The sequence below is a fragment of the Loxodonta africana genome, chromosome 12, assembly GCF_030014295.1.
Source record: "Loxodonta africana isolate mLoxAfr1 chromosome 12, mLoxAfr1.hap2, whole genome shotgun sequence".
NCBI classification, from domain to species: domain Eukaryota; kingdom Metazoa; phylum Chordata; class Mammalia; order Proboscidea; family Elephantidae; genus Loxodonta; species Loxodonta africana.
The window spans coordinates 41344654-41365564 of record NC_087353.1 but is presented as its reverse complement, the minus strand read 5'-3'; the positions used below and the strand labels follow the sequence as shown (position 1 = coordinate 41365564).

The window sequence follows — 20911 nt, the reverse complement described above, 5'->3', positions numbered from 1 at the left end:
TGAAAACAATTAAAATTGGCCAACAAAAAGAACTATTAAATAAATCATGGTGCATCTAAACTATGCAGTTGTTTAAAAAGAGGTATTGTAGAAGGGTATGTAATGAGTCTTTGGCACCGGTGACTGGCTGACTCAACATCCACTCCCAATACCCTTCTCCCTTGCCTGACTCCACTAGAGAGGCCAGAAACACTAAGTACAGTCATCCTCATTATTTGCAGCTTCTGTAGTTGGGAATTCGCTTACTTACTAAAATTTTATTTGTGACCACAAAATCAATACTTGAGGTGCTTTTGTGGTCATTCATGGACATGCGTGTGACTCCCTATGAAAAACAGTCCCCTACTATTTGTTTGGAGTCCCTGGGTGGTACAAAGCATTAATGTGCTTGGCTGCTAACTGAAAGGTTGGAAGGCCAAGTCCGCCCGGAGGTGCCTTAGAAGAAAGCCCTAGTGATCTACTTCTGAAAAAGCAGCCACTGAAAATCCTATGGAGCACAGTTCTGCTCTGACACACATGGTGTGGGCATGAGTTGGAGCTGACTACATGGCAACTTTTTTTTTCTAATTTGTTTAAGCCACTATTAATAGAGTTTGCTATTACTCGCATAAAAACACATTCCCAACTCATAAAAACATGGAAGGATGTTTACAATATATTAAGTGGGGGAAAATATGACAGAGCAAAGATATAGGAAAATAATGTGAGCATATATTACAAAAATACAATTGTCATTGTGTCTTATGGTAGAGTTATAGGGAGTTTTTCTTCTTCTTCTGTGGGTCTACCTGGATTTTCAAATTTTTCTACGATGAACATGTATTACCTTTGTGAAAAGAAAAAAAAAAAAAAAAGAAGATATTAAAAAAACAGCAACAGGGTAAAGAAGTAAAGGAAAGCTTGTGGTCAAGTGGCAGAAGTCCTTGACAAGAGTTGTCCAAATAACTACTTTCAGGATTCTGTTGATTTTTATCTGGTGAAGCTAAGCTCAGACTTCCCAGCCCTTCCCTGCTAGCTTTTTGGTTTTAAAAAGTCAGCACTGTTTCTAACCAGGCCTGTTGAGGGTCTATCTCAGCCAGAAGGGCATGATGGCCTACGAGGACTCAAGGGCCTCTGAGCTCTTCCTGGCACATCTCTCTCCTCTTCAGGGCAGGTCTTGCTTCCCATCTCCTCCTCCCTGTCTCTCATTTCTTGTTCTCTCCTAAATTTCTTGGAAGCACCAAATGAGATAACCTACCTGAAAGTACTTTATACAGAAAGGATACATTATAAAATACAACAATGTATAAGTTGTCACTTTTCTTGCACGTATCTTTCTCACTCTTTCCCCCTTCCTGTTTTTTAATCTTTCACTCTTGTTTTTTCTCTTCTTCCCTCATTTCCTTTTCCACTCCCCCCCACCTGACATGGTATAAGAAGGACCTAACAGGCCTCGATAGCCCTGTGCATATACCCCTATGATATCTCACCTGGCTCTGTATTATACCTATCTGTCCATGGGCCTCTCCCTGCTCAGCAATGAGCTCCCTGAGCAGAGACAACATCTGTAAATCCACAAGAACCTTCTGTGTAGTACGTCTCACAGTACTCACTCACCTGGTGAATGCTTGCTTGATGTTACTGAAGTACATTTTTTGTTTTATTATCTGGATAAAGCACAATACTTACACAAACATACGCACGTATGTAGAAAATTAGTCATCCATACAAATAGCAGAAATTTGTTACTTGCATCTTAAGAATTAAGGTCTTGTAGAATCATTATCTTTAAGGAAAGAACCAATAACGGAGAATTGGTAGAAATTTAAAATTTGAAAATATATTCAGAATTGAAATGGAAACATTAATAATGTAGAAACAATTAAATGTTATGGTAAAACAGAACTAATTTATATTTTATATAAATAAATGCTTTAATATGCAGTACCGTGTTAAGAAGTGCACTTAGTTGGAATCTTCTCCTACCTTTCCTATTCTGGCCGCACTGTCACCGTCATTGGTTCTTCTGCACCATCTCGGCCCTCCCACTCTCACTGACATCATCCTTGTCCAGACCATTGTCATTTTGTGACTAGACAACATTCCTGCCTCCAGTCTCCTTTTCAAAAATTTTTCTTGACAAACTTTCCCAAAACACTGCTTTAATCATCCCACTGGAAAACCATCAGTAGCTTTCTATATCTATATAGATATTCTATAGCATAGAATCAATCTTCCTGGCCTGGTGTTCACAATTTCACTCCACTCCTTTTTTGCCCGCAACCTTTTCTTTGGCTTCCCCATCCCTCAAATCCTCAGCTCCCGTCAGATTGCCATTCTCCCTCCCCAGACACTTCTCCACTCCGCCAGTCTTCTAATATTGCATCCCTCCCTGCCTTGATGCTCTCCTCCTCTTAAGGTCAAGTTCATGTTTCACCACATCCACAAGCACTGGCTGACAAAATCAGGCTCCCAAATTGCTAAGGACACATCATGGTAAGAGGCTAAACCATTCAAAAGAAATAAATATGAGGTTCTACATTTGGATCTTAAAAACCAACTGGAAGGAAGAGATGTGGTTTAATAGCAACGCATTGTGAAAAAGACAAGAGTTTTAAACTGATGGGAGCTCCATGTGAGTTGCCATTGTGATGGGATTGAAAAAGGCTACCCTGACAGAGGCTGGGGCAGGAACCAGCACTGACAGAGTCCCCATCACGTGCTTGGCCCTGATGTGCATTTTATCTCATTTAATCTTCATAGGTGGGGTGACTGAGGTCTCTCAACCCCCCATTTTACATGCCTCATACCACCTCTCTGCAGACCACCATTAAAGTAACTCCTGATTTGTTATCTTCAGATTACCTTCCAGGATAGTCCCATGACTGGCAATGTGCTTGCCTTTCCAGCTTCACCTCCCATCACTACTTCCCCTTCTCGCTCCATGTTCCAGCTGTAAGGAACTGCAGACTGAGTCATATCTGGGAGATTGTTCATATTTTTCTTCTGTCTGGAATGCCTTTCCCTTCCTTGACCCTAATCTTCACCTGGAAAATGCCCACTTATTCCTCAGGACTCGTCTCAAGGGTCAACAACCCTGGAAAGTTTTCCCTGGTGCTCTTCCCTTCCCCCAGGCTGGGTTAGATTACCCTTCTAGGTTTTTCTGTAATACTGTGTGCATGTACTTCTTACCACATCAATTTCTTCCACTTCGCTATGAGCTTTCTGAGGTCGGGATTAAGTTTTATCTTTGTATCCCTATTGTCTAGTATGGTGACTGGTACGTGGTATGTTCTTAGATATTAGCAGAGCTGAACTGAGGCTCAGAGAGCTTAAGTAACTTGTCCAAGGTAACACAGCTACTAGGAATAGAACTGGGTTGAAATCAGATATCTGATTATACAGTCCTTCTGGAATGAGGGAGGTGAGAACATTGCTCTTCTCTGGGATTGTCATACCACACCTGGGATACTGAGTTCAGTTCTTGACAGCGAACTCTTAGAATAACATTGACAAGCAGGGAATACGTTCAGATAAGCATGACCATGAAAAGGTATACACCCAAATCCATGTTATATGAGGATTTGTTGGAGAAACTGGGTTTCTCCCCAACAGTATCAGGGTTTAGCTTCGAGACAGAAGAAAACTCAGAGGGAGATGAGAATTGCCTTTAATTACTTGAAGGGATACCATGGGGAAGAGTAAGAATTAGATTTATTCTCTGTGGCCACAAGGGGGAAAACTGACCAAAACTGTTGAAGCTACAGAGAGACAAATTGGAGCAATTAAAAGTTTTCCAACAGGGCTGATTCAAGGCAGCGTGGCTACCCCAAGAAGAGGTGAGGTCTTATTATGGCATGTTTTCAAGCAGAGACTAAATGACACCCTGAGGTGATATTCTAGAGGGTTCAAAAACCAGAATGAAGGGTGGTCTAGGTGAGCTTTCACTTTTAGGTGACCTCTTAAGGTCCCTGTGTTACGGCTTGAATTGTGTCCCCCAAAAATGTGTGCCAGCTTGGCTAGGCCATGATTCCCAGTCTTGTGTGGTTGTCCTCCATTTTGTGATCTGATGTTATTATACTATGTGTTGTGAATCCTACCCTGTATGATGTTAATGGAGCCCTGGTGGCACAGTGGTTAAGAGCTCGGGCTGCTAACTAAAAGGCTGGCAGTTCAAATCTACCAGTTGCTCTTTGAAAACCCTATAGGGCAGTTCTACTCTGTCCTATTGGGTTGCTATGAGTCAGAATTGATTCAACAGCCACCAGTTTTTCGGTTTGGATGATGTTAACGAAGGGGCCCTGGTGGTGCAGTGGTTAAGAGCTCTGATGCTAACCAAAATATCAGCAGTTCAAATCCACTGGCTGCTCCTTGGAAACCATATGGGGCACTTCTACTCTGTCCTATAGGGTTGCTATGAATCAGAATCAACTTCACAGCAACAGCTTTTCAGGTTTTTATGACATTAATGAGGCAGCATTAGAGGCAGTTATGTTAATGAGGCAGGACACTATCTACAGGATTAGGTTGTATTTTCAGTCAATCTCTTTTGAGATATAAAAGAAGTGAGCAGAGAGGAGAAGGACCTCCTACGACCAGTAAAGAAGAGTGAGCAGAGGGCGTCCTTTGGACCCAGGGTCCCTGCACTGAGAAGCTTCCAGGGAAAGATTAATGACAAGGACCATCCCCCAGAGCCAGCAGACAGAGAAAGTCTTTCCCTGGAGCTAGTGCCCTGAATTTGGACTTCTAGCCTCCTAAACTGTGAGACAATAAGCTTCTGTTTGTTAAAGCTATCCACTTGTGGTATTTCTGTTATAGCTGCACAGATAACTAAGACTCTCTTCAACTATGAGATGATATGATACTATTTTTCTGTGTCTTTTCTGACATCTGTATCTTTAGCCTTTGGCAATCCCTCGCTCCTTTATATTTAGTGAATTTTATGAGTTTATGTAATTCATATATACACAAACATACAATGGAATACTACTCAGCCAGTAGGAGAAATGAAGTCTTAACACATGCTACAATATATGGAGCTTGAAGACATTATGCTGAGTGAAATAAATCAATCTCAAAAGGACAAATACTGTGTAATCTCATGTATATAAAAAGAAAAGGCAAAACTATAGAGACTAAAATTTATTAGTGCTTACCAGGGGTAGGAGTGAGCGGAGAGAGGGGTGTTAATGGTGATGGGAAAATTGCATTGACTAAGGGTAGGGTTGCACAGCCAATTATTGTAATTGTGGTCAATAAGTTGTACACGTAAAAAGTTGAACTGGCAAAAGTGGTGTGATATTGTCTTAGTTTTATCTAGTGCTACCATAACAGAAATAGCACAAGTGGATGGCTTTAACAAAGAGAAGTTTACTTTCTCACAGTAAAGTAGGCTAAAAGTCGAAATTCAGGGTGTCAGCTCCAGGGGAAGGCTTTCTCTCTCTGTTGCCCTTCTCATCAATCTTCCCCCAGACTAGTAACTTCTCTGTATAGGGGCCCCAGGTCCGAAGGACTCGTTCTGCTCTCAGCACTGCCTTCTTGGTGATGTGAGGTCCCCAACTTTCTGCTTGCTTCCCTTTCATCTCTTTAGAGATAAAAGGTGGTGCAGGCCACACCCCAGGGAAACTCCCTTTACATGGAATCAGGAATGTGACCTGGGTAAGGGTGTTACAATCCCACCCTAATCCTCTTTAACATAAAATTAAATCACAAAATGGAGGACAACCACACAATACCGGAAATCATGGCCCAGCCGAATTGATACACACATTTTTGGGGGGACATAATTCAATCTGCGCCAGACACAGTAAAAAAAAAAAAAAAGAAAAGAGTAGCTGCTGAGGCTGCTTATGTACGACAATGGGATTTGGTTCCTTGTTTTGGAGGTTCAGAGTTATGGTTTCATGGGACATCCCAGTTAATTGGCCTAATAACGTGTTCGGTGCTTCTGTTCTACCTCCTAGTTCACTGAGTAGTGCCTGGGGTCTTAAAAGCTTGCAAGCAGCCATCCAAGGCACAGCAATTGGTCTCTATTCACCTGGAACAACAGAGGAAGGAGAGCCAGGAATAGGAGGAGAATATGGAATGTGTGGCTAATTGCCTCCGTGAATAACTGCCTCTTTTGCCATAAGACCAGAACAACTGGATGGTGCCCAGCTACCATTTCTGAACATTTTGATAAAAGATTCCATAGGGGGAAAACAGAAAACAGAATGTCAAATTCTCATGGACTCCAGACTTTCTGGAGCCATGGAGGCTAGATGAATCCCTGAAAATATTGCCCTGAGATAATCTTTAAACCTTAAACCAAAAATATCCTCCAAAGTCTTCTGAAAACCAAACAATAGTTTAGCTTAATTAGCAAAAGTGCCTGCCTTGAGGGCTGTGCTCTTTTAAGATCTTTCTACATGAAATGAAATTGATAACAGCAACTCAAAAGATTAGATAGGAAACTTAGGGGGCAGTGAGTTTCATGTTAATGGGGGAGGAATGACTTGGAAAAGGGGGTGAGAACGGTCCCACAACTCAGAGAATGTAATCAATGTCACTGAACTATACATGCAGAAACTGTTGAATTGGTATATACTTTGTTGTGTATATTCTCAACAACAAAATAAATAAAAGAATATATGTAACCTCCATACAACATTTAAGTTAGCAATCTACCTTTTATAGCGTCATTTTATCTTTTTTATAACATCTTCCCAAACAGACAGTAAGTGTCTTGAAGGCAGGAACCACATATTATGTATCATACATCTTTGGTCCTCACAATTACACTTGTTCAAAATAGAATAAAAGTAATGTTTTAAATGCTCGATTTATGACTTGACCTTAATTTGCCTGCTAATGCTCTTGTCTTTTCTTTCCTGAGGATTCCCTGGAAAACGAAAAACAATTATTCATTTTTCCTCCAAGTGTTTTTCTCTTTTCCAGGTGAAGGCCTGAAAAGGAAACACTGTGAGTGTGTGAGTGTGTGACTCTGTGTGTGTGTGTGGTCTCTGCTAGTTCTAGGAAATCCCTGCCTCCTAATGTCTCATATTTTCTTATGTCTGCCCGATGCCCCTAGACGCAAGAGTTCCTCTTTTGGAGTCACCAGGTTTCAAGGTTCCAACCCTATCACTAAGGAAGAACTTTCCTTTCTTCCCTCATTAATTTTTTTCATTTATTTATTTAACCAGTATGGAGTCATGGATTCTTATTCTATTCAATGGGTTATAACACGTTATAGGTAGTCCCTGTTCTGACAACTCCATTGTAAGTCAGTTCTGACATGTGTCAAATACCTGTTTCTTTTTTTTTTTTTTTTTTTAGTTTTCATTATTATTACCTTTTATTATCAGTATCTTATCTTCATAAATCTGATCTTTGTCTTTGGGGGTCGGAAACATTACCTATAAACTTATAGATAATAATAGCATCAGCAAATTACACACAGCAACACTGTACACAGTACATATTACTAAAGATAAGATGTACAAAAAAACAAAACAAAAACAACAGTTGTAATTGCAGTTTGTTGTAACTCGAATATGTCATAAGTAAGAGACTGCCTGTATTATCATTATTTATTGTTCAAATTTCCCTGTGTTGGCCAGTGGGAGCCCCTTTCAGCTGACTCACTTCTTTTTGACACAACTCCATTATTCTTTGAGAGCTTACCTACTTTCTGGCACTATAAAATGTTCCAGGTTCAACTTGTACTTTCCCTTCATTTCTTAAAATAAGTAATTTCTCCAAGGATTTTGGTTCTTTTAGTGGAAAATAAAAATCACTTTTGAAGACTAAAAGTTAAGCATCAAATTAACATTTCAAATGACAGGACTGAAGCAAAAGCCAGGAAAGGATAGAAAGAGCCCTTCTTTGATTATGACTAATAACCAGGGGCCGGCAAGTTATAAGCCAGTGTTCCCTTTTTGTAAAAAAATTTTAATTGGGACACATTCATTTACCTATTGTCTATGGCTGCTTTCATATTACAAGAGCAGATTGAGTTGTTGTGACAGACACTAGAAGGGCCCACGAAGTCTAAAATATTTACTATCAGGCCTTTTACAGAAAATGTCTGCCAACCCCTGCTAACAAGTATGTACATGTTACAGACAAGATTAACTATCAGGAAGAAGAGTGTGATTTGGAGATATTGTAAATAAGACTAACATGTCTTCCCAGATGTCACAAGGCTGCATTTGACTTAAAATTTGTCAATGTAAAATAAGTTACAAACTTGGAAAAACTGTAACATGTCATGATGCAGAATCTGGTTGTAATGGCAATTATGAACAGAAAGGAGTGGTTATTATGGGGTCTAGAAAAAAGGACATCTAGAAGGTAAAACCATGTTAGTATAATTTTAACACTGTCCAATGGAGTGAGACCTGGTTTAGCTGACATTGGTATTCTGGTCACTAGAATGGTGTCTCTTTTAGTGGGAGAGGGGAGAATTAATCCAGCTTGACCATGGTGTGGGTGACACATCACTTCTTAACATCTTCCAACTTTATTTGCTCTGATTTCATGCTCACAAAGCAAGATTTAATTACTTTTCTTACCTTCAGGCAACATGATTTAGGAAAGAAGAATATCCCTTGCTCATTAAATTGACTTTGTGGTACAAATATGACTGAGCAAGTATGTCAGTTTTCTCAGGGCCCATTGACCTTCATGTCTTAGTTATCTAGTGCTGCTATAACGGAAATACCACAAGTGGGGTGGCTTTAACAAACAAAAATTTATTTTCTCACAGTTTAGGAGGCTAGTCTGAATTCAGGGCACCGGCTCGAGGGGAAGGTTTTCTGTTGGCTCTAGGGGAAGGTCCTTCCTTGTCTCTTCAGCTTCTGGTTCCTGGTTCCTTGAAGATCTCCATGTGGCTTGGCATCTATCTCACCCCATCTCTGCAATCTAGCATGCTTATTTAATCTCTTTTATATCTCAAAAGAGAGTAACTCAAAATACACCCTACACTAATCCTGCCTCATTAACATAACAAAGACAACCCATTCTCAATTGGGATTATAATCACAGGCATAGAGATTAAGATTTACAACACATATTTTTGGGGAACATAATTCAATCCATAACACCTAAGGACAGCTGATCATTAAGATTTCAGATCTAAAGATCTGAGAGGCTAGATCCTGAACTATGCCAATTTCCTTGGAATATAGCAAACAATAAAACAGTCAAAACAGCCGGGTCGTCATTATACTTCTTTCAAAGCAGGCAGATGAGAAAATGTGCTGAAATGCTGGACAGCTCCCACACACAGAGATTAGGGCTCTAGCCAAATCCTGGGGTATCCTAAAGGTTGCCTTAAAGTCAATGTTTTCAATCAGCCTCTGTCTTATGGGATAAGACCATGTCCTACTCAGGAGGGCACAGTTCTCTAATACGTCCATTACGAGTCTTGGCTTTCCTGACAGACATGCAATTTCAAACCTGATCAATGTCCAGGACCAAGCTGGGCCTGCAGTAGTAGGATAAAGGACCAGAACTGCCCTGTTTCTTATATTCAGCAAACACCGGAGCTAGCAAGGCTGCAAACGGGGTAGAGGGCTCACCAGTAGGTCCTTAACCTGTGTGGAGTCACATCCACTCACACCAAGAGCTCAATCACCACTTGGGGTGTCCATCCTTCTGATTTGCCCAGCACTTTACACTTAAGAGGAAGCTCCACTTGCCTGGAACAAACTTCTTTTCTGTGTCCTGGAGGACTTAGGTTCTAACTAGTGATACTGGTATAATATAGTGGGGAAGTATGTGTAATCTTAACACCAAACAGCCTGAAGTGACCCATAGGAAAAGACGGCAGAGAAAAGGTACTGAGAGAGGAGCCATAACAAATAAGTCTCTTGTTCTATTTTAATAATGTCCTAACATTTCACCTTGTCAGGGCCTTTCAGTTGCAACATGCATGCTACTTCCAGAGAAAGGAAATGTGGGAGCTGTGCAATCCCTCTCCTGAACTGAAGCTAGTCCCTCCAAGGAAATTGCGGAATATAAAAAGAGCATGAAAATGTAGCCTGTGTCTTGACCAAGAGAACAGAATCCTGGATCTCATAGGAGAGGAGCAACACATTAGGCAAGACTGACACTTCACGCAGGGAACAGAAGAGTTTGAAGTAATCTTCCCACTTGTGGCCTACACAATGTCTTAACAAAGACAGAAAGGAGTTAAGATGAAATCAATCTTTATTTGATGCTAGTTTTATGAGAATTACACCACTTTTCCATGATTACAGTACAGTGTATTAAACTATAAACATGAATTCAGGGATGGGGCAGTATTTTGGTCTCTTATTTGTCTTTTTAATTCCAAAAGCACGGCCCAAAGTAGGGGTTTAATGTTTGCTGAGTGACCTGTTTTCCCCTCAAACAATCCATCTCCAAATCTTAGAACAGCTCAGTTAAAAGTGTTACTTGAAAATGATCTGAGAATATTGCATGAGACCACTATTATAAGAATTCAAGAAACAGTTTAAACAGAGAAGAAAATATTCTTTGATAGTTATGGGAGTGGGAAGGGAGGGAGAGAAAGGGATATTCACTAATTAGATAGTAGACAAGAACTGTTTGGGGTGAAGGAAAAGACAACACACAATACAGGAGAGGTCAGCACAACTGGACTAAAAACCAAAAGCACGAAGTTTCCTGAATAAACTGAATACTTTGAAGGCCAGAGTAGCAGGGGCAGGGGTTTGGGGACCATGGTTTCAGGAGACATCTAGGTCAATTGGCATAACAAAATCTATTAAGAAAACATTCTGCATCCCACTTTGGTGAGTGGCATCTGGGGTCTGAAATGCTAGCAAGCAGCCATCTAAGATGTATCAGTTGGTCTCAACCCACCTGGAGCAAAGGAGAATGAAGAACACCAAAGACACAAGGTAATTAGGAGCCCAAGAGACAGAAAGGGCCACATAAATCAGAGACTACATCAGCCTGAGACCAGAAGAACTAGACAGTGCCTGGCTACATCTGATGACTGCCCTGACAGGGAATACAACAGAGAATCCCTGATGGAACAGAACAATGGGATGCAGACCTCAAATTCTTGTAAAAAGACCAGTCTTAGTGGTCTGACTGAGACTAGAAGAACGCCGGAAGTCACAGTCCCCAGACCCAATGGCCCAAGACTGGAACCATTCGCAAAGCCAACTCTTCAGACAGGGATTGGACTGGACTGTAAGAAAATGATACTGGTGAAGAGTGAGCTTCTTGGCTCAAGAAGACACATGAGACTATGTAGGCAGCTCCTGTCTGGAGTGGAGATGAAAAGGCAGAGGGGGACAGATGCTGGCTGAATAGACACAGGAATATAGGGTGGAGAGAAGGAGTGTGCTGTCTCTTTAGGGGCAGAGCAACTAGGAGTATATAAAAAGAAAAAAAAAATTTTTTTTATATATAGCGAGGTGTATATAAATTTTTGTATGAGAGACTGACTTGATGTGTAAACTTTCACTTAAAGCACAATAAAAAATAAAATGATCTGAGAGCATTACTCAATGAATTTTCTGCTTCATAATAAATAAAAATAGTTCTCATTTATCCTTTTCCCTTAGTCACAGGTATGTTTCTGATTTCCCACAATCCTAAGGCTGAAAATTAAGCACACACAACTTCCCCGGGGGAAGTTGGTATGAGGGAAGGATGTGTGGGGCATGTGGTGGTGATGGTGAAGGCAGGGAATCCATTTTCACATGTGGCCTAAGGAGGTCAAGGTAAGAAGTCTAGCATGATTCATGAGAGTGAGCTGTTTCAACAAGTGAAGGGGAGAAGGAACGCACTGTGATTTTACTGGAATAGAGAGAATACACATAGCTGTTATCTGCTTATATCTGGCCTATTTTAAATTTTCAGAGTCTGATCTAGAAATGTAAGACTGCGGCGGCTGCCTAGAAGCTGCCAGGGTTCTCAGAGAGACCATGTAGGCAATCTCATGATTACAGAATTCTGGAGGGGAAACAGCTAGATTGAAGACACTAAGGGAATTGTGTGAAAATGAACTTTTTTTATTTTGGTGAGGCTCTGCAAAGTGTTTAGGAGTCTTAACGGATAGTACTGGAGTAACGACTGTTAATAAAGTGAATTGCAGTGACCCACAGGCCCATTTGTAGCCAGGTGCCACATCCAGAGTTCTCTTCTCCCCGCCACCACCATCACTTCCTGCTACTGTCTTTATATAAGGACTAGACATGTCAGTTGGTGGATGGGCTGTGCCTCAGTGGCCAACCTGACACCCCTGGGGCTGATCAACCAAGCCTCCTCAGAATCCATTTTAAGTCTCTTAAATTCAATAAATATGTACCGTGTGTCCACTGAGTTCAGGGACAGTGCTGGGTACCCGTGATAGGCAGACAAACAGGACAAGACTCCTGCCACTAAGGAGCTCACAGCTGAACAAAAGAGACAAAAGCAGTGATGACATGATAAACAAAGGTTGTAACAGCAATCAATTCTCTCCTGGTAATTATCTGAGCAACTAGTCTCTTGATAATTGCTAAGCATTAGAAAAAAATCTTTTTTAATTAATATTCAAATTTAAATACGGATGTGTAAAAAACTAAAGGCTTCTGTTAGACCTTTTAGAACTTTTAATATGCATATTCAAATTATATGCACAGATATTTGTTCAGTTGTTTAAAGAAAAATAGAATCAGAATGTAAATATTGATATGTAATGTTTTTGTTTTTCCTCTAAAAATATCATGGTGCCTTTTCCATAAAGTATATAGAGAGTCACCACATTCTCCTTGATGGTTGTATTCCTTTGTACCTAGCAATAATTAATTTCTCCTAAAAAGGTTAGGGAAATTTGGGGGCAAAAGCTGACGTGTGATCTGGGCCTTGAAGGAAGAGTTGGAGTTCATTTAGCAGGAGGCAAAACCAAGAGATGAGATGGGGTATGCGGGCATGTGTTTGTGATGCACGCATGGGAGGGCTGGGTGGGGAAGGCAGTTCAGGGGACAGCATACACACATGAGAGAGGTGAGGAAATGCACACCCTGTGCTGGGAACCATCAGTGGTCTGGTAAGAGCGTGCTGGAAGGCAGTGTTCCTCAAACTTTGATAGGCATCAGCATCATCTTGGAAATTTCTTGAAACTGCAGAGCTGCCCAGTCTCTCTCCTGCTCTAGATTCTGATTCAGGAACTTGTGACCCCAAAGTCCTTGCCTCTTAGCCATTACTCTGTATTATCTCTCCTTACATGACCATGTGTTTCACAATGTCCTTCATAAAACCCGTAAGGCAGATGGAGGCCCAGAAAGTCCTCACGGCAGCTGAGTAGAAAATTCTGACCTAGACGTTCCTCTCACTTAGCCATCTCAGTCTTCTAGTACCCTCTCCTACACCAACACTTCATTGTGTAGTTTTATATCATCTTTCATCTGAGATCTTCAAAGTAATCCCAACTCTGACCTCATGATTGGGCAATGGGAACAGGTAATAATCTCATTTTACAGCAGGACAGAGGCACCAGGGAGCTGACTTTCCTACAGTGAGTCAGCACTGGAGCTGAGAACAGAGCTCAAGCCTGACTTTCATTCCACTTGTGATGTTATTGTTCTTTCCCTGGAATCACATGGACCCTGGCTTGCTTTTCTCATTTATGGAGGCAAAGCATCCTGCCCAGCTTACAGCATAGACAAGTCATTTCATTCCTTGACCAGAGCAAAGTAGGGGCTACCAGAAGCCCAGGAAGTTTGTTGGGTACTTCTTGGTGTTCTGCAAAATGACCATCAGAAATTCCACACTGACTTTTCTTCTTAGGGTATCAAGAAAAACATCAGAATGCCATCACAATGAATAAGGCAAAGACAGTTACATCTCAAGGCTTAGCTTCTGCATCACTTGGGGAGACAGGGGCACTGTAATTACATGGCTATTTATGAAAAAGTTGAGGTAGTAAAGCAGTCTGCTTGACACATAGCAAGAAAGAATTACAGAACTGGGACTTCACAGCATATAGTGATACTGAGCTAGTATGTAACCCTTTCCTAGGCCCAAGGACATACAAAGAGTAGCAGGATAATCCTTCTACCCAGGAGTGGCAAGGGCCATTTTTGGCTTTGGATGAAGCCCTTTGAACTGGGGCTTGAGGCTTCAAGAAGGAAAACCTTTGAGAGCAGAGTGTATGTAAGAATCAGCTGGTTGGGCTAGTACTAACACAATTCTTGGGCCCATCCCTAGACAGGGAGAGATGTGGGCTGGGGCTCAGGAGCCTGCCTTTTTCCTGGTGATTCAGTAGTAAGACCACATTTGAGATATTCTGCTCCTGTCACTGTTGATCAGTCAGTGGCCTGACCAGAATTAAGCCGAGTCACAGAAAAGCACAGTTTTTACCTTACAGTTTTCCTTCATCTCTAGAAGCTTCAGTCTTCTTTCTGGCTGGATTCCAGAATGAGGGGTCCTGCTTTTAGTGGTGATAGGGTAAAACAACTCGGGGGGTAGCGGGGGAACTGACTTCCGATATGGATGCTGAGAAAATTTCACTGAAGGGTCTCAGCTATTAATGACCACTTAGTTAACCGGCTTCTTCTTTTCTTAAATTGTGCTTTAGGTGAAGGTTTATAAAGAAAATTAGTTTCCCATTCAATAGTTTATACACAAATTGTTCCGTGACATTGGTTGTACTCTGCAATGTGTCAGCACTCTCTCCGTCACCACCAAGTTCCCCATTTCCATTCATCTGCTTTTCCTGCCCCTTCCTGCCTTCTCATCTTTGCTTCTGGGCATATGTTGTCCTTTTGGTCTCATGCAGATGACCGTTCTAAGGAGCACTTTCCTCATGGGCATTCTTGTTTATTTATAGGCCTATTATTTGGCTGAAAGGTGATCTCTGGGACTGGCCTCAGTTCCAAGTTAGAAGTGTGTCTAAGGGCTGTAGTCTCAGAGGTTTCTCCAGTCTCTCTCAGGCTACTAAATCTGGTCTTTTTTATGAACTTGAATTTTGTTCTACATTTTTTCCCCAACTCTAACCAGGACATTCTATTGTGATCCTGGTCAGAGCAATTGGTACTGGTAGCTGGGCATTATCTGGTTCTATTCTCAGGTTGATGGAGGCTGTGGTCCTTTAGTCCTTGAGTCTTTGGTTTTCACTCTCTTTTGTTCTGGACCGAAAGAGGCCAAGAGTTGTATCTTGCTAATTGGCTTCTCCTGCCAAGATTTAAAAAGCAGTTAATGTATGCAGTGTTCTTTCTTGATGATCACATACAGCAAATTAAAAAAAAAAAGACTAAGACATATTGCATCATCCCATCATAGAGTGCCAAGATGCTGGAACGTTCCTGTATTTAAAAACTGTCAGGGAGGAGTCTCCCCTTCTACCAGGTCAGGATGCTGGTCCTATGAAAGACACTTCTGCCATATCATCGTGGCTGCTCAAACCACTGGGCCAAGAGATACACCGAGTGAAAGTGGCCCTGGCAATTAGAACCTGGTCCCTAGCAAGCCCCCCTGGCTAGGAGGCGGTGGTAGTGTTGTCTACAGAGAGGTAGCCCAGGATGACAGGTTCTTTTGTGTCTCCTACCTTGAACTCCACGCTCTAAATGAAAGCACATATCCAACAAGCTTCTTCTTTTTAAAGTGAAATTCATCAATTGGAGTATCAGACCCTTGTGTTATGCAAAGAGATGCTGAAGCAGAATTATGTCAGGAATTACTTGGCAAGGTTCCAAAGCATTCACTGTAACTTCTCACAGTGCTTCACAAGCGTGCAGGAGGTAGCTGCATGCCGACACCTCTGTCTCATGCCCTGTCCTAGAAGTAAGTTTGGGTGGTTAGGAGCACAAGAAATATTTCTGTCCTAACAGGCTCTTCTCTGATCCCTTTGTTGGTTGGCGAATCTCTTTGAAAAATTCTCCAACTTTATATTCAACCATGAAAAACTTTTTCAAAATAGGCACAAGTGTTTTCTGGAATTAATTTTAATGTTGAGAACTAATTCTCTTCCCTGGCCCCAACTCTACCTCTTTGAAATCAGCATGGCTTTCATCTGTAAATCTAAAAGTTAACATTAATAATTAATGCTTTCTCATTCTCTCTAAGTAGGAAGTTGTATTTACTTCTGAGGAAGAAATTACTTTCCAGAGCTACAGAGACAGGCAGGAACAAAATAGGAACTTTGCTTTTGATGGTCTTGAGATTGACTCACACTGTCTCAAGTGATGCCATCTGCTTTCAAGAGTACCTATTATTGGTGCAGAACAAGCACACAGGAAGCATACTCCTTCCTGAGTTCTTTCTTCTACATGGAAATATGCTGCAAATGGTGGCTCTCAGCTTCTCACTCTCCCTTCCGACCATTACCTCCCCTGAACCACTTCCACCTTTCACAGTGGGAACCATAACATCTCCTGTGTGTTCCATAGCTCTCCCATTACAATGAACTTGCCCCACTGTCATGTATATGTAATCCCAGCACCATGTGTACTTCTGGTGACGCACCCCTTGGCTCATCTTCAGTGGGCTGCCCTCCACAGCCACTAGTTTTATTAGTGATGGTTGCATGAAATGTCCTCACCAATCAAAGGCCCATTCAGCTCAGTCACCTCATCTGATAAGCACCAAAGGTGAGTGCTGTAGGAGACCACCTCCCTCCACCCCAAACACATCCCACCTTTAAAGGTTAAAGGGAAAACTTCACCTTCCCCAGCTCACATCACAACCCCATCTCTTTATCATTGCTGACCTACAACCTTCTACATCTGCCTGAAAAAAACCTGTGAGGGTGATATATTCCACGTTTACTGCCTTTGCATAAAGAAGTGTTTCCTTTGATATTAAAACTGTGCTTCTCAAAGTTCAAGGAATAGGATTTAATTTGAATACTCTGGGATGTGCTGAATAGATTCCCCCGTTCTCATCCATGCCTTTAGGGGTCACATAGACTGTAGTAGGCTAAATAATGCCCCCACAGATGCCCATGACATTAAGTGAATACATTACCTTATGTGGAATAAAAAAGATTTTGCAGATGAGATCATGGATCTTATAAGGGAATATTATCCTGGATTATCTAGATGGGCTCAGTGTAATCACAAGAGCCCTTATAAGAGGTAGGCAGGAGGGTCAGAGTCAGAGAAAGAGCTGTGATGAGAGGTAGAGATCAGAGTGATGTGGGGCTACGAGCCAAGGAATGCAGGTGTCCTCTAGAAGCTACAAGTGGCAAGAAACCAGATCCTCCCAGGGCCTTCAGAAGAACACGACCCTGTTGACACCTTGATTTTAGCTCACTACGCACAGGGTCGCTATGAGTCGGAATCGACTGTTCTTGGTATGTTTCGGTGGTTTCTTGTGGCTCCACTTGTTCCTTGGATTGTGGTCTCATTGCTCCAATCTCTGCTTCCATGGTCGCATTGTCTCCTCCTCTTCTCTCTCAAAACTCTCTCTGCCTCTCTCTTATTAAGGACACATGTGACTGCACATAGGGGTCACTCAGATAATCCAGGACAAACTGCTCCATTTGAGATCTTTAATCATACCTTTTGCCGTATACGGCAGTATTCTTTTGCTCTGTAAGATAACATTCCCAGTTCCCAGGGATTATGGTATAGATAGATCTTTTGCTCTACAAGGTAACATTCCCAGGTCCCAGGGATAGAGTATAGATGTATCTTTTGAGGAGCCACTATTTAGCCCACTACACTCACTGAGACTGATCTTGGACTTCTGACCTCCAAAATTATAAAATAATAAATCGTGTTGTTTTAAGTCACTACACTTGCGGTAATTTGTTACAGCAGCAATAGGAACCCAATACACAGATGACCATGTCTCTTCTCACTACTGACCTAAAGAGTCCCTCTTTGTTGTCTCATGCCGTGGAGGTCACTCTGGCTTATGTTGGTGTGGTATACTGAATTACAATTATATGGACCTTCTAGCCATGGTCTTTGTGACTCCCACAAAATGACTGGGTGGGACTACGAATATAATGTGTTTGTGGCCCAACGAGGGGATTGGACAGCCAGCTAATAATGCAAATAAGGTACAATAGAACGCTTGCAGGGATGGGACCATGCGAATAAGGTGTATGGAACCCTAACAAGGGGACTGGTCAGTTTTGCCATCTTGCTAGGCTTAAAGGGGACCAATTCCAGAAGCAGAAGAGGGGGTCTCACTACCATCAAGAAGAAGAAGAGCCAGGAGCAAAGCACATCTTTTATACCCAGGGTCCCTGCACTGAGAACCTCCTAGACTCAGGAGACAAAGAGAGCTATAACATTGGAGACAGTGCCAGACAGCAAGGAGCAGCTGCAGAGAAACAGTGGCCGCAGAACCAGGAGACTGATGTGAGACGGTACTGTGGGCCTCCAGGCCCATGGAATGAGGCGGCTACAGTGGGCATTCTGACCTACAGAGCAGGAAAGCTGAGCACCTTTGGGCAGGAGTCTTCCTGGTGGAGCGGGGTGTTTCCAGGCATTTATTGGCAAAGCTAAACAGCTTTGTAACACTTGCCCAGGCAGGGCAGAGGCCAGACTCAGGGGCCAAGGGCCAAGGGGCTGAGGGCCAAAGAGAGGCTTGCCTGCTGGCACAGCTAATAAACCGTCCTGATCAAAGAACTATATCTTGCACTGTTACTGATCCTATTTTGTAACCTGCTACTTCCCTAATAAACCCCATAACTGTGAGTATGGTCTATGAGTTCCATGTGGCCATTACAATGAATTATCAAACCCAGCGGAGAGTAAAGAGTGCTGTGGGAGGGATGGTTGGTGTCAGACTTGGTGAAAAGATTGGAGGGTGGAGGTATGTTTGACTGTCACCTCATAGGAATCAGCCTTGGGCTGATGATCTTGATTCTCTCTCCCCTCCTGAAGTTAGATGAGGTTTGACACCGTTGCACAATTTTTACAGCTGTTTTTCCCCCATGGCCATGGTTGTGTACGGTGTTGCTGGTCTGGGCCAGACCCGAGGTTATGGGGTAGGCCTCCAGAGCCTACTTCTAACGCATTACTTCTATAGCAATAATCTTTATCCAATGGGATTATTTTTGTCAGAATTCTCTCTGGCTGTGTTTACACATGGAGAAATGAGATGTACAAAAGTGAGTGTACAACAAGAATACTGTGAAATGTTTCATGAGGTGGGAGTGACAGCCCAGGTGGGATTCTGTCTGCCTTGTCCTTCACCCCAAAGGGAAGAAGAGTTTCAAAAGCATATGTCTTTTAACAACCTCTTTCAGGGCTGAAGCCCATCTATCTAAAAGTTACTAGGCAGCTGATACCCAAACTAAAAGAAAAGAAAGAACTCAAGACCTAGGAATGTCTTCTACTCCTTTCCAGAAGTTTCAATAAACTTAGGCAGTTCAGCAGTGATCTTGGGCAGTTACAGACCTGTAGGTAAGTGTGGGGTACCTGGGTTGTACAAATGGTTAATGCACTCAGCTGTTAACTGAAAGGTTGGAGGTTCGAGTCCACCTAGAGGCACCTTGGAAGAAAGGATTGGCAATCTACTTCCAAAAAACAAGCCATTGAAAACCGGATGGTGCATAGTTCAACTCTGACACACATGAGGTCACCATGAGTAGGAATCGACCCGACGACAAGTGATTTTTTAAGTAAGTCTAGCTTTAGCTAAGGCACAGTTTTACTTTGATCTTAAACAAGTCATTGCTTCTATATATCAGCTTTTCCACTAGCACAGTGAATGCATATCCCAGGTGTAAGCTCAAAACAAAGTTTCCTGACATGCTATTTCAGAGTCTTGGAAATAAGTGTTTTGTTACTGGGGATAAAAACAAAACCAAGTATAATGTTACCTGGGGCAATGGAGGTGGTGTCTACAAGTATCTTGCACTGGCACTGGAACACAACTACTGGAAAAACCGTAAATGGATACCACTCTAGTTAAAAGACAGACATAAGACTGGGAGACAAAGCAGAAAAATGCTAAACACAGTTAAAGAACAATGGTGCCAACAGGCTATACAGAGGGGCTTAGGGTTGGTAATCCAGAGAAGACAGGGCAAAAGATGGGTCTTGAAGCTGCATTTGCCGAACAGGCACACATCTGTGTTTGGGTTGTATGTTTACCTGGGGCAGATTTGTGTGTGGAGGCGGGAGGTGGGGGCCAGTGCTAAAGCCCACCTAAGCCATCTTTTGGTGCCAATACTACCTCACAGAATGACAAGTGGTTTCAATTTTCTCATTTACTCTATCTTTTCTAATTTTTCTATAAATGAAAAATAGTAAGATCTCATGTTTTTAAAAATAAATAATATGTTGGTATGTGTGTAGAAAACTGGAGGCAACTTCAGCAAACTAGTGGCAGTGATTCTGTCTGGGGTCAGGTGTATGGAAGGCTTTCATTCTCTATCTTAGGCATTTCAAAGTTTCAATATTAAAATGTTTAATTTTAAAGGCAAATTTGAATCAAAATTGTTATAAAAAAGGTGGGGGAGGGTTTTGATGACTATATATTAAAGAGGAATCTTGGTGGTGCAGTGGTTGAGAGTTCAACTGCTAACCAAAAGGTTGGTGGTTTGAATTCACCAGCTGCTCCTTGGAAACCCTATGGGGCAGTTCTACTTTGTCCTATAGGGTCACTATGAGTTGGAGTCGATGGCAATGGGTTTTTCTATGTTAAAGAAGGAACTCTGGTGGCACAGTGGTTAAGTGCTTGGCTGCTAGCTGATAGGTCTGAGGTTTGAACCCACCAGCCGCTCCACAGGAGAAAGATGTGGCAGTCTGCTTCCATAAAGATTACAGCCTTGGAAACCTTATGGGGCAGTTCTACTGCTAATTGTTGGAAATGACCCCAAGGCAATGCGTTATACGTTAAAGACATTAGTTAGACACACAATACTCTTACAAGTTTTTCTGAAGATATGTATGTATGTGTATGTGTATGTATGTCGTTATTGGTGCCGTGGAGTCGGTTCTGACTCACAGCGACTCTATGCACAACAGAACAAAACGCTGCCTGGTCC

The 20911-nt window shown here is 42.0% G+C and overlaps 1 protein-coding gene across 2 annotated transcripts in view; it reads right to left on the bottom strand.

The window, feature by feature from the left end:
* Window positions 1-20911, bottom strand: part of MAPRE3 (microtubule associated protein RP/EB family member 3) — an 82821-nt gene that overhangs the window by 41376 nt on the left and 20534 nt on the right. The gene's annotated exons all lie outside the window — the stretch shown is intronic.